Raw genomic sequence first — 14,657 nt, forward strand, 5'->3', positions numbered from 1 at the left:
TGAATACCAAAGACTTTTGCACTCTCTCTGTCTATTATAAAAACTGGTAAATATAACAGTGAAATTCCCTAAGAGTAATCCCAAATGGCCATAGTCTATGTTTCTCTATTCAAACATCAGCGGTCGAGTAAGTGCATTAATTCAGTTTGCAGAATTGACTCTTTAAAATAAGTCCAAGTCTGTTATTGTGGGGACGTTTCCATGCCCCTAAACATGACGCAGCACAAACAGAACATGATTGGTTGCTTTACCTGTCAGTCATATGGCCTTTTGGGCAACCCTTGGCCATTCAAAGCATCCATGGTTCCCAGAACTTCCCTCTATCAGTCTAAAGGTCTGATTATGCGAGACTAATCATAATCCAACTTACTTCAAAGAGCCTGAGCATTTAAAAGCAACTAAGTTTTTGTTTTTGTTTTTTACCTCAAAATAATGTTTAAAAAGTATTATGATGCTACACTGCATGCTAGTAAGGCAAATGGTTTCTGTTCATTCCACATTTTTTTCCCCATTAAAAAAAAATTAATAAATAAATAAAAATTCCAGTGACTCAATACTTTCTGATAAAATTAATCCTATTGTGTCAGTCACAGACCAACACATACAAAAGCGCCTGCAAACTATTGGGTATAAATGTCTATTTTAAAACATCAAATTTCTCTGAAAAGTTCAGTAAACAAACAACCTGGCTCATTCAAATCCTGAACTGTATTCAAATACATAACCAGACAACCATTAGTGGGCACATGTCCAGTATTTCCAACCATTTTGTCCCATGATGTTTTCTCTGTGATTGTGTACCAGTCTGCATTTTGAATTATAATAATAACAACAACAACAACAGCCCAAAATCTATTGTATTTTTGTAGACTTGTAGAAATAAGAGAATAGGCATAATGTTGTACTCTGTTTATGGTTACACTATAAAACAGTGTCAAGCCACAAGTGAGCACACATCATGCAAACTAATCTAAAGAAATCCTTAAGAGTCCAGCTGAGAAATATGCCATATGAAAGAACTACACAATCATCAGAGCATGTCTAAATTATGCAACTAAATGTCTGGTCAACATACAAAGCATTTAGATCACTTTATCAGGGGCGTACTCATTTCAAAAGGTGAGGGTGACAAATGTCTAATGCAATAATGCCTTCATTTATTTATTCAATAATTATGGTCTAATTTACAGGTTTTATTTATCTCTTACATTTAAATACTCTTGTATAAATACAATGCTGGACAATAAAAAAATATTTTCCTAATGACAATTTTTATGATTTGTTTATTTACTACAAACAGAGTAAGGAAGAAAATATTTTGATTTTTACCGTAATAAATGGTGTCAATTAGCACTGCATTTTCAGGTACTTTATTACCTCGAGCCTCGAGTTGACTTGAAAAACACACATGAACCATCTATTCTTGCAATCATACGTTTATTTTCTTCACATTTCATTAGTCAAAATGTTTCTGCCTTTTATTCAGCTTAGTTACTGGATGCCTATGTCCATCTTAAGGATTTCCTGGCACATCGTAAGATATTGCTTTATGAACCTTCTGGTTTAGAGTATAAATGAAACAATGCATGAGGAAAGTGCTCCACAAATGTACCCATCGCATCATTTTGGATACAAATAAAACATCAGGTCATACATAGACTATTTTCTCTTTGAATTTACATTTATTCACACTGGCCCCTGTCACCCAAGTTCCTCATATATTCTACACCCATGACTCTTTTATAATACTTGTATTAAAGAGGTCATATGATGAGATTTAAACTTTTCCTTTCTCTTTGGAGTGTTACAAGCTCTTGGTGCATAAAGAAGATCTGTAAAGTTAAAGAATAAAGTCTCAAATCCAAAGAGTTATTCTTTACAAAAAGTTAATAATCAACCACACCCCCCTAAAACACTGAAAAAAAATATGTATTAACATCACTTCTCTTTGTACTAAATTTTCTTTGTGAACTCAGAGGGATGCATAGCCTGTGCACGGTGACTCCATGTTGTTTCAAGAGCATCATTCTGTCCACGGGATGCGCACAAGCACTCTGTGCCATACTGTATTGGAGCCTTTAGTATTATAATACTTTTCTGTGCAATCAAAGCTTATTAATAGTCTTTCTTTTTCTGTCCTATCCATCATATGTTGCTGCATTTATTACTGTGCTATACATTTAAAAGAAATCTTTTATATTTCTATATAAATGTACTTGTTTTTTTTCATGAACGCATTTTACAATACAAAGAGCAATGTGTAACATTTGACCAGTTTTAAGACTTATTCACTTTTATTTGCAAATTAAATTTCATTAGATTGTATTAAATTATTGTGCACCCCAATTTTTCTAGAGTATCTTTTACTGCCGAATTATTCACTAACCTAGTTTATAATAGTATGTCAATTATTATTATTTTTTTTTATTAAAATGTAGTTATTATTAAGTTATATGTATAGGTTATATGTAGTAGATTGTGTTTAACACAAAAGAGAGACGATCATGTAAACACAGAAGTACAGAAATTCTACATTGATTAAAAAAAAGAAAAAGAAAAAAAGTGCTGGTATCGGATTGGAATCTGCAGATACTCTGAATTTTGAAAAGATTGTATTGTTGCATCCCTAGTGCTGATTCTATTGCCAATGTGTGCATAGAGTGTTGAGAATATGATTTTTAATTGTTAGCTCTACAGTTGTCAACTGTTCACATAAGCAGCTAGCTTCCAAGGCAGCATTCTAACTGAACTGGAACCTAATAAGAGATCAGTTTGGAACACTCTAGGCAGCAACTCATGTTTCTCCTGTAAACAGAGCGCTGCATGCAAAGTGCAAAACTCGGCTCAAAACCGTTTTCAACTGGGTTCGTCATTAGCATGCAGCTAAGCTAAGAAAGTGATATGAAGCATAAAAATGCACTGCACACAAATATTAAACTTATTTTAATTAGATATGGCTTTATTGATATTTCTCTATAATAATTTAATACATGTTTAATTGTATTAAAGATACAATGCATTTTTATAATTTGGAGTCTAGAGATCTGAATAATTATGTACATTCTGGAACAGCCTTTGTGTAAGGTGCACACCTAAGATGACTAAAAATGCTGCCTACAGTACATAGGAAGCTTAGTAGGATTTTTAAGCAGTCCAAGACTGTGAGGAAATTATGTTCTTCATTTGCTGATGTTTCATGGTACTGCAGTCTCAAGCACTCCATGTACTACAAGGAATTATTATGGGAATATCTAAAGCTATAGGCTAGTACATGTCTATCTGTCATTATGGCACATTTGCTAACCAGAGACTCTGAAAACGTTATGGATTTGTGAACGTTTTCAGCCAACAAACCATAAACGGCATCTAAAAACAGGGTGATGGGATAAAACTAGTTTCAAATTACGCTGTGGCTTAACATTTGCAGCCTCTTCTTGGACCAGAGAGGAGCCATTTGTGCTCCCAGTCATGAAGGAAGCTCAAATATCACATAAAGCATTACTCTTATTTGTATTTTTTGGAAGAGGAGGAGGAAAATGGCTCAGACTACATGATAAACTGCAAGTTATTTTAGCTGCTTGTTGCCTTTTCTTATGAATAGACTGCAATGCAACAAAAATTGGCTTATCAAATAATTTACACTAATTCAGATTAACTAATTAATCAAATAAAGCCACTGACACTGGAGTAGCAAGCTAACAAGAAATTTCCAATCCTGTGGACTACTAATGAAATGTGACGGATTTTGCCTGTGAAAACTGAATGAACAATGGTAAATGTTACCACACCTTAATGCTGAAAAATCTTACAGGAAGAGAATACACTTATATGGGATTAAATATTTACGCAGTCATTCTAAAAACTTTAGATTACACGTGGAAATTATGCAACAAAAAAATAAATGAAAAAAAAACAAAACAATCAAAACCTAAATCGCTTTGACATGTTGACCCTGAATGCCAAGGCCACGCTCACAAAGCTTAATAATCCAGTAACATACACAAATAATCCCTCACTTCCTCTCGCAGAGTCCATGCTCATTAATTCACAAACAAATACACAATGAAGGCATCATGTGGAAAACAGCGAGAAATTTGGCAGCAGTAGACTAGGGTCTGTAGAAGTGTTTTTGGCATGGGAGCTTGGCTACTGTTGAACTCAAACCTGAGGTTTAGTGTGGTGGATCTGGAGTGAGGCCCAGTGTTCTGAGTGAGATCTTAAAGGGCTAAGGCCTCAGCCAAGAACCACTTCAGACAGCTGCTTATAATGAGGATGAGGATTCTATGGAGATAGAATTGTTGCATCATTTCAAATAAATATATTATGGTCTACAAAGTTTCACAAACAATAAAATTCACAAATAAAAGGAATTTGCAAATAAAACAAATATTTTTATTAACACAATTTAGCCTGGCATTCATTTATGAATTGCGTCCTGTACATTTCTAGTTCACTACATGCATTTTTGGATCACTTCCCATACATTAGTTAATGGATTTCTTTGCATTTGTGGATTCTGAAAATTTCTAGTGTCAAGACACTGACAGTCCACAAATGGGTGGACTCCACATCCCATCTACCAAGCCAATTAGATCAGGTCAACAGCCACACTCTGCTGACCAATCGTAGCATGTTCTAGCTATAACCAATCACGTTTTGCTTTACATTCAGGGCGGGAGCAGATTCATTTCGTGCACCTTTAAGGGACTGAAATCCATGGACACTTTGTTCAAACTGAGCCGAATTGCTCTTTGTGTGGTTTAAATAAAAAAATAAATAAAAACATCCTATTTGAAAATATTGTGTGTATACACCTAAAGGTCCACATAGCTGCTCATATACACAATTTAAACAGCTTGACTGAAACACTGGGAAACGCTGTTGGCTGTTGCTTGATGGCAGTTTAACCCATTACATAAACGTGCATGTTTATCATGAGGTTGAATCCAGATATTTATTTGTCAGTTACTTACTGCCACTTTTTTTAATATATAAATCTTGAATAATATGATGCTTCCATAGCACATTTGTATGCAGGATAGCATTTTTACCATGATTTAAAGCTTGTTTCTCTGGTATTTTCAACGGCACATAAAAAATAACAATGTGGTGTGGCTTATTACACAGTCTAATGGTTTAACATTTCCTAACTGAATTAATACCACCCTGTATGTAAATCAAAATGTGATTGGTTCTAGCAAGAACATGCTTTGATTGGTCACCGAAGCGTGGCTGTTCTCTGATTAGCTTGAGTAGATAGTGGGTGGATGAGACATCTACAAGTGCACAGGAAGTGATTCACAAATTAACGCCAGGCAATGTGTTTGTGTCATAAAAAGTTATTTGTGAATGATTTTTTTTAATTTGCAAATTTAATTTATTTGTGAATTTAATTAATGTTTGTGAAAATCTGAGATTTATTTGTGGATCTCAATCTATTTATTTGGAAATGTGTTATTTTTGTTAATCTCTTTACTAGGGCCGGGACTTTAACGCGTTAATTGAGTAATTAATTACACAAAGAAAAAGCGTTAATTAAGATTAATTAGTTACAGAAAAAAATGTGCCGCATTTTTTTTGCACCCGGAACGTTTCTCACTGGATGAGTTTCGGCGGACCGATTATACTGAAGCACCAACTAGCGTTCGCATATCACCACAGCACATGATCGAACCTCAAGTATCACCTCAACGCAAAACATATAGCAGCTAGCGTGGACTTTACACTTTATGTTGAACTATGTATTATTTTGTTGGTGCAACTGGCAGTTTATGTTAAACTCTTTATTGTTTTGGCCAAGGTTATTGAGAGTTGGACTTAGTATGTTATGGCCTCTGAAGCAACATAGAGATGTTTTCTAATAGTCAGTGTTTCCAATGTTCTGAATGTAATTGACAGTATTGTGTATTACTTAAAAAAAACACTTTACAGAAGGTTCCAGCACCTATAAGCTACCTGAATTTCTGAAATGTACTATTTCTAAATTGTTTCTAAATATGCTATTGCTACACTTCATGGCAAAAATTGCACTGGTCTGCTAGACTTGGTCGAACAAAAATAAACAATATTTTGTTGCTTAAGCTTATGTATTCAGTCATTATTCAATGGTATACTATAAATCCATGTGAAAAAAAAATTACTTCGCACTGTTCTCAGATCAAATATTTATATGCGATTAAAAATGCGATTAATTTCGATTAATTAATTACAAAGCCTCTAATTAATTAGATTACTTTTTTTAATCGAGTCCCGGCCCTACACTGTAAACCCCGACAAGTTAACTTAACTCAAACCGTTTGAGTAAACAGATTGCCTTGATTTAAACCCTGTAAGTTTTAAAACTTTGCATTCAAGTAATTAAGTGATTAACTAAGTGCTGATTGAGAATTAGTGATGAACAGCTGCTGTTAACAAACAGAATCACTGAAGAAAAGAGAAACACAAGAACTACTACAACTGACTTCAGACACAGCCTTAGATGAAATCAACTGAAATAAAATACATGAAATCTCTCAAGATCTGATTAAACAACCCCACAAACAGCATCAGCAGCTCCACTTATTAATAACCAGACTGACTTTATTTCTGTCAGACGTCTACAGAAGATCTTATTGAGAATGAACTAAGGTTTAGATGTTGATTTATTGTTTCATTTGAAGTAACCATGTTAGAGATCAGTGTTTGCTTGAGTTGGGCTCTTGACCCTTGAATTCTGTCTTAGTCTTTTCTCTGGCTGTTATAACCGTGTGTTTCTAAAACACATTTGTTGTAACTCAAAAGCCCAGAAGAAATGCCATCAGATGTTAACCTGTACCTAGGTGTAGGTTGTTATACTTCATATAGGTGATGATAATTATTCATTATTATTCACAAATATTGATCTGTACAGAGTCTAATCTCTGATGAAACAAATGTGTAATTAGTTGAAGTGGACCTTAGGGATGGGCATTCGATTAAATTTTCTTAGTCGATCGTCGGGAGAATTAACGATCGACTATCGATTAATCATTAATATTTTTTATAATATAATTATTTAATTTTTATAATTAAAAAATGCAATGAATACAAAAATACAGCGTGTTTTTCCTCGGTGAGACCTTTATTACAAGATCAACTTGTGGCAGACAGTTAAACTACGTTCAGGCAAACCGAACATATATGCGCGTGCATATGCAGTGATCTAAAGCAGCGGAACCTGCAGCTGCTAGCAGGCGTTCTTAAACAGAGACCTCATTTGTTCCAAAACAATAATAATGATAAAAGAATCGTGTTAAACAATAACATAAAAAACATTATAATACTTAGATCTGACAGATTTTGTCAAAATGTAACTCAAAACTATCCAAGCCAGAAGAAAAGGCCAGATATTAGCCTTCCTTTACGCTAACGTAACAAATAATGCTACTTAAAGCCTCATGAAAAATAACTAACTTTAATAACTAGCATACAACGTCTGCACGAGTCTACGGATTTTTGATGAGAAATACCATATAAGCATGTTGATATGATCTGGTGTCAGACGCGACCGCAACCATGGTCCAGCCGCCGAAAACACCCGCTCTGAGGGAACTGACGTTGCCGGGATGCACAGGTACATCATTTGAGTCGTGGTCGAGTTGTACTTAAACACCCCATCGCAATGTTTGCAGTTAACTAGTTCGCTTTTTAAATCAAAATGGTCCCACGCCACACTTAGCCGTGACATCTTCATGATTACTCTTTGAAATCAAAACGGAAGATCACAGATAACCGAGTAGGGTGTCAAATATTGCCCCCTGGTGGTAAAATATTTAATTGCTGCCACACAGTGAAATTCATGTAATTGCTTCAAGACTCGCACTACGCAACGCAACCTGCATTAGATAAAAAAATGCTTTAGATTAATCGATAACAAATTAACATGATCGAGGAAAATCTTAACGATCAATTATCGATCGTCGATTAATCATGCCCATCCCTAGTGGACCTAATAAAAATGACACTAAGAGCCAGTGACTCTGTGATAATCAGTTAATATAAACATAACTTCATAAACATTTTGTAGACATACTTTTGTCTTCTATGCCAGTAACTGGTCAAACACAGACATCAATAATCAGAATATGAACCTCTACAATGGTGACGAAAAAAAACATGCTGCAATGCATGCTGGGTACTATTGTAGTACAAAACTCATCCATGGCTCCCAGCATGCTCTGCAGGATTTTTTTTATGGTCACCATTGTTGAGGTTCATATGCTGATTATTGATGTCTGTGTGTGACTAACTAACACCATAGAAGACCAAACTGTTTGAAAAGTCTTTGTATTAACTGATTATTACAGAACCACTTCCTCTTAGAATCACTTTTACTATAATCAATCAAATTACACAACACCTATTTCATCAGAGATTAGACTTCTAGCAGTTCAATAATTGATGATTATCATCACCAACAAAGTATAACAATCTACACCTAGGTACAGGTTATCACTTATTACTTCTGGCCTTTTGAGTTACAACAAATGTGTTTTAGAAACACACGGTTATAACAGCCAGAGAAAAGACTAAGACAGAAATCAAGGGTCAAGAGCCCAACTAAAGCAAACACTGATCTCTAACATGGTTACTTCAAATGAAACAATAAATCAACATCTAAACCTTAGTTCATTCTCAATAAGATCTTCTGTAGACGTCTGACAGAAATAAAGTCAGTCTGGTTATTAATAAGTGGAGCTGGTGATGCTGTTTGTGGGTTGTTTAATCAGATCTTGAGAGATTTCATGTATTTTATTTCAGTTGATTTCATCTAAGGCTGTGTCTGAAGTCAGTTGTAGTAGTTCTTGTGTTTCTCTTTTCGTCAGTGATTCTGTTTGTTAACAGCAGCTGTTCATCACTAATTCTCAATCAGCACTTAGTTAATCACTTAATTACTTAATTGCAATGTACATCTTTCAGTGAACTCACCTGAATTAAGTTCAGATTACTCAATAACTGTTAGTTTTTTCAACTTAAATGGTTTAAGGCAATCAGTTTCCTCAAACGGTTTGAGTTAACATAACTTGTCAGGTTTGAGTGAGGCTGTGTCTGAAGTCAGCTGTTGTTCCTTTCTCTCTTTTCTTCAGTAATTATGTTTGTTAACAGCAGGTGTTCATCACTAAAGCTCAATTAATCACTTAATCACTTAATTGCAATGTATATCTTCTTTCAGTGAACTCAACTGAATTAAGTTCAGAGTACTCATAACTGTTAGTTTTTTCAACTTAAATGGTTTAAGGCAATCAATTTCCTCAAACGGTTTGAGTTAACATAACTTAAGGATATCTGTTTACTCAAAACGTTTGAGTAAAGTTAACTTGTCGGGTATTACAGTCAAGGCAATCAGTTTACTCAAACGATTTGAGTTGAGTTAACTTGTCGGGTTTTACAGTGTACTCTTTACATTTATTGGAATTTTCTCCATAGGATTACTGACTGGCAAACAGAAATTCACACTAATTGCATAAAATATCATGCAGGCACATACACAGAAGATGCAAGACACACACTGACAGCGTGTCTAAAGATTCAAAACATGAAAAGAACCAGCAGACCACAGACATGGGTGAAAAGAATAAGACACCATGCGAAAATTTTCCATTATTAATGCCAGGTTTCTGAATGGAGTGCAAAGGCAGCCTGCATAACTTTAGTTGTGCAGGGCTAATTGTTGCAGAGGAGAAGACAGTAATGTAAAAGTGCAGACAGGACTACAAGACATTACTTACATGCGTAAAAAAACACGGTCACAAAATACATTCAAAATGAATGCTTCAAGCATTCATGCATGTGTTGGATTTACATGAAACATTTTTTTCACACACTTTTCAAGTTAATTCAACTTGAAGCAATTGTAATACCAACGGGATAGTAAATGCAGCTTAATTTTTAAGGTCTTGTACACACACACACTAAATTTTTTATTTATTTTACATCTAGAGAAAGGGTGTGCAATCATGCTCCCAAAGGGCCAACGTCCTGCTGAGTTTAGCTCCAACACACTTGCTTGGAAGTCTCTAGTGAGTCTGAAGACTTTGATTAGCTTGATTCAGGTGTGTTTAATGAGGGTTAGAGCTAATCTCTGCGGGATAGGGATCCTCCATGAACACATCTGGAGACCCATGAGATAAAACTGGTGTGCCTACAGTGTTTACCTTTCATGTAGTCTACTCTTCAGCACAATAATAATATTAAGAGTTACCAATGGTGCATTCAGAGTTTCTCATGCCAAGTATGGACAAAGTTCCAGAAAACAATATGTATGACGGAGTATTTCTATACTAAAAATCTTACTCTAAGTTTCTGAGTTTTTTTTTTTTTAACTGGGATATAAACACATGTGACATCTCCGCCAATGTTACACAAGCTCATCCCAACATACTAAACTCTCCAAAAGCTTCAGCTTCCAGCAGAACAAAATCTTGAGCTTGATAATGTGTATCTGGCATCACAATATGCTGCTTTCCTTTTCAAGAGCTTATTAAACAAGTTGCATCAGCCTCCGGGTATCAAAAAGCACCTTCCTTATAGTCTGCCTGGGCTCAGCTTTCACAGGAAGTGCTGAAGAGGCAGAGACCAGTCTGCAGTACAGAAGTACATGTATGAAGTCTGCCACTATTTTCCTGCTCCCAAAATGATTTTGAGCTCAGAGTGTTTGATCTGAAATAGCAGTTAAACAGGAATGCCCGTGCAACATTTTTCTGATCTGTAAGTATAAGTGTACAATGAATAACAGACACAGGATGGCCAGATGGGGAATAAGCAGCAGATCTGTGGTATAATGCACATGTCAGCAGAACTGAACCACTGATTCAGATGCTCTATAGTCTAAAAGCAGCAGAGGTATTTAAATGAACACCTGTGCTTTGACACACTGCAAGAATTAGTGATGACAACAGTATTATTGCTAAGGGTGCTCTGCTGAGTATGACCTTCACACCACATTTTTCTAAACTGCCGAACTGTTCACTTACTTCCCTCTGAGTTAATGATGGGGGACCAAGGCAACCGCACTTATAAAATGTAAAACTTGCTTTAATAAAGCACCAAAATTCAGAGAATTAGACCATTTTTTTCAGGCACAGGAATTAAACATGAGTTAACATTTAATTGTAGAAATAATGCATATACAAACAAAAATATGGAAAAAAATAAATGTAATAGAGCTTTAACGAAAATAAAGAAACTATTTTTTTATAATACTGCATATTAAATATTGACAAAAAATAATGTACATCAAAAATCCATGACTAACAGGCATGTAAAGACAAATACATTTGAAGGTTTACTAGATATTATATTTCTAGGTTTTCCAGGAACACGCAAATGGTTAAACAATATTTTCATTTTTGTAAAGCTAACCAAAATAATTTGGCTAATGTGACCTTACCTGATTATTTATATGCAATATATAATATATGATCTTACTTTTACAGGATTTTAAAAAATAATTCCTTTATATCTACAGGTTTTTCAGACCAATGGAAGCTTTAAAAGCTTATTTATATTTGTGTAAATCTAACCATGAAAACAATATAGAATACATTTTTGATATTTTAACTGTCATTTAAAGCAAACGCTTATTACTGTATTCGCTGCAGCTCAAAACTTCTCACATCACATTCCAAGACCTCTCTTCCCTCAGCTTCGACCTCACCATTACAGAAACAAAAGCACTGGAATGCCAGTAATGCTGGGCCACACACTGGGCCAGCTAACACCCAGACATAAGACACCTGTTCTACCACTCCAGTTCAGATGACCTCCTCCATAAACACAGAGAAAGAGAGAGACAGCAGTAACCAGACTAATGAAACTTGCTACTACCAAGACTTCTGCCAGCAACATTTACTGCATCCATATGCAATCCTTCCTCTGCTCCTCATCTTTTATTTTGCACAGATTAGGTTTTCTGACAACCTCACTGAATCAGCTAGTGCCGTGTTTGATGCTCTGCCTCTAAAAACTAAGGAGCCACATGATTACTTCAAACAGTGCATGAGTGTGTATCATGTTCAAGCCTTATTTTGATAGGAAATGTCTTCCTCATTCCCTCAACACTCCTTGCCGTTTCTTTGTAGTTGTGAAATTTACTAGGAATTTTTGAGTGAAAGTTGTTTCAGCTCTTTGGCAAACACACAAAATGTTACTGATAGCATTAGCAAAACATAAAACAGTGAGGAACAACTTTTTTTTTTTCTTTTTTACACTTGGTCATGTGAAGCACTTTGAACAATCAGGTTATGGTTATGTTGCATTTATAAACTGACCACTAAAATACATCTCTGCAAAAAAAAAAAAAAAAATCCAATCTGCTGTTCTTGTCTATCATAAAGCCAGACAAGGCAGCTACATTTTCTGTTGAACAGGTTTTTCTACTTGCGTGTGGATTGCAGGTTTGTTATATTTCCGTATGACACCATAACTATGTTGGAGAGAACTAAAGTTTATCTAACCTATACAGCCAGATGCACTTACACTTGGCTGAACCACATCTTATATGAATCTCAAACCACCACCTGCGGTTTTCTATGCTCAAATGCATCTTAAAGGGCATTTAAACATGGTCATGATAACGATTCAATCAGTAAAACTAAAAGTGTATTAAGCTGCCCAGTGTAAATATTCCATGAGTCTATGTTTGTATTAAAAGCCATGAGATCACAGTTTGATGATAACTGTAAGACCACTTCAAGACACAAGCTTTGTTTCAGACCCATAAACAGGTGAAGAACTGAAATGATCCATTCACATCACCTCAGTTTAACCAACTAGAAATGTCTTCTCCATTTCAAGTGAATGTGTTCAGTATTTCATGTTTCAACCATTCCTGCAGAACCTCAAAAATTACATTCCCTCTTGTCAGTACACATTAGACATGGAATCCAAAGGGAGAGGGAATTCTCTGCATTCTAAACTCAGAAAAGAGATATGATAACTGATCCCGGAGGACCTTAGTTAAAGTCACACAACCCATTATGTTCCCGCGTGTTTAATTACTTGCACTCTAGAGGTTACAGCCATCAATGAGGGAATTATCAGGACACGGATTGTAACATCAGCCTGTCAACTGACACTGCGAGACGACGAGTGAGAGTGAGTGTGTGTAAAGAGGTCAAGAAGAGGGGAGTCAGAGAGAGTGCAGACAGGGCACTTCTGAGCAGCGATATCTGACACAGCAGATTGCAATTCTCCAACAAACCACTGTCTCCAGTGTTTCCCATAGGGCAGCAAGACAGTGAAAACTTTCAGCATCTATTTGAACAAATGTTAGTATGTGTTCATAGTCATTTCATTACTTGAATACTTTATGTGACGTTCACATTTGTTCTGGGTCAGACTCAGAGAATAAACTAGAACACTGCTTTTACATTTCAATGGGATGTTGCGAATGAAGATCCCAGAGGGCTTATTTTATGGAAGCATCAAGGCTAAATTATGAAAGCATGCCATGAAATGCATAATACAGTTTATTCTGGTGTGTGCCCTTTCTCCATTTTGCCAAGAGGCCTTATCAACTGATGTCGAGAAATGTTAAAGACTTCAGCATGCCCAATATTATTGCAAAACATACAATCTAGACTATAACATTTATTTTCATTGGAGTATAAAATGTATTTATATTACAAGGGAATATGGTAAGACACATACATAAAAATAAAGAAACTTAATTAAAATAAATACACAATTTTAAAATTGTGTGTGTGTAATTTTGGTGTTCATGTAAATAATTTAGAGGGGGAGAATTACATTTATGAACATTTACAAACATTATTAAATAAATACATATCCACATTTAGAGAAAGAAAACTATGACAATGTATTCAAGTATTTAAAGTAACAGCTTTTGTTACATAATAGTTTATCTAACATACCTAATTTGTCTCACAACAAAAGAGCGGAGACCAGCACATGGCTTCACTACTGTCAACCCAGAAGCAGCAGCACTTGGTGAAATTAAATAAACGATCTGATACACATTCACTTTATTATACTTCATTGAGCACGTCAAGCCAACCCTAACAGTTGAGCACTTACGATTACTGATGAGTTTGAACCCACCCGTTGATGCCGGTGTCTAGCTCCGCGTCAACACTATCTGCTGAAATAAAGCAGATCGCTTCCATGCCTCGAGGATAGTAGGCTCGTTTCATTGTTTTGTTTGTCAAGTTTAGCTCAACGATCGGATGCACTTGACCCGGAGAGCTCGCGCTGTCAAGTGCAGCCGACCGTTGGCTAGAGCAAAACAGGACACACAAAAACAACGAAAGAAGTCAATACTCGAGTTTTCAAAATAACTTCTTTTGACACTGCCGTCAAATACTAAACATTTACGATTCTTAGTCACGGTTTTGTATAAACAATGCGTTAAATGTTTTGCTCGCGGTCCCCAGAAGATAAATAAGTTATTACGCTACTCACTCGGGTTGTGTGTTGTGTTCGGGAAGTCCAGTAAGACGCCTTTGGCTTCTTGGGCAGGCACTTCGAGAAAAAAAAGTTGCCTCTACTCTGCTTTCAAAAGGCAAAAATAAAAAATAATAATATTAATTGAGTAAAATATCCCAGGCTTTGAGTAGCTCTTCGCGTCCAAACTGTTCCCCATTCCATGCAAAACGCCTTGTCGTACAATCTACGTTCAA

The 14,657-nt window shown here is 35.6% G+C and overlaps 1 protein-coding gene across 3 annotated transcripts in view; it reads right to left on the reverse strand.

The window, feature by feature from the left end:
* The window catches only part of LOC113056106 (MAGUK p55 subfamily member 7-like), a 123,743-nt gene extending 109,086 nt beyond the window's left edge, over positions 1-14,657 (reverse strand). For all 3 annotated transcript variants that reach the window (XM_026222604.1, XM_026222603.1, XM_026222605.1), the window contains exon 1: positions 14,440-14,657. The gene's annotated coding sequence lies outside the window, so the exon portion shown is untranslated. The remainder of the gene's footprint in view (positions 1-14,439) is intronic.

Source organism: Carassius auratus, chromosome 37 (genome assembly GCF_003368295.1).
Source record: "Carassius auratus strain Wakin chromosome 37, ASM336829v1, whole genome shotgun sequence".
Lineage (NCBI taxonomy): Eukaryota > Metazoa > Chordata > Actinopteri > Cypriniformes > Cyprinidae > Carassius > Carassius auratus.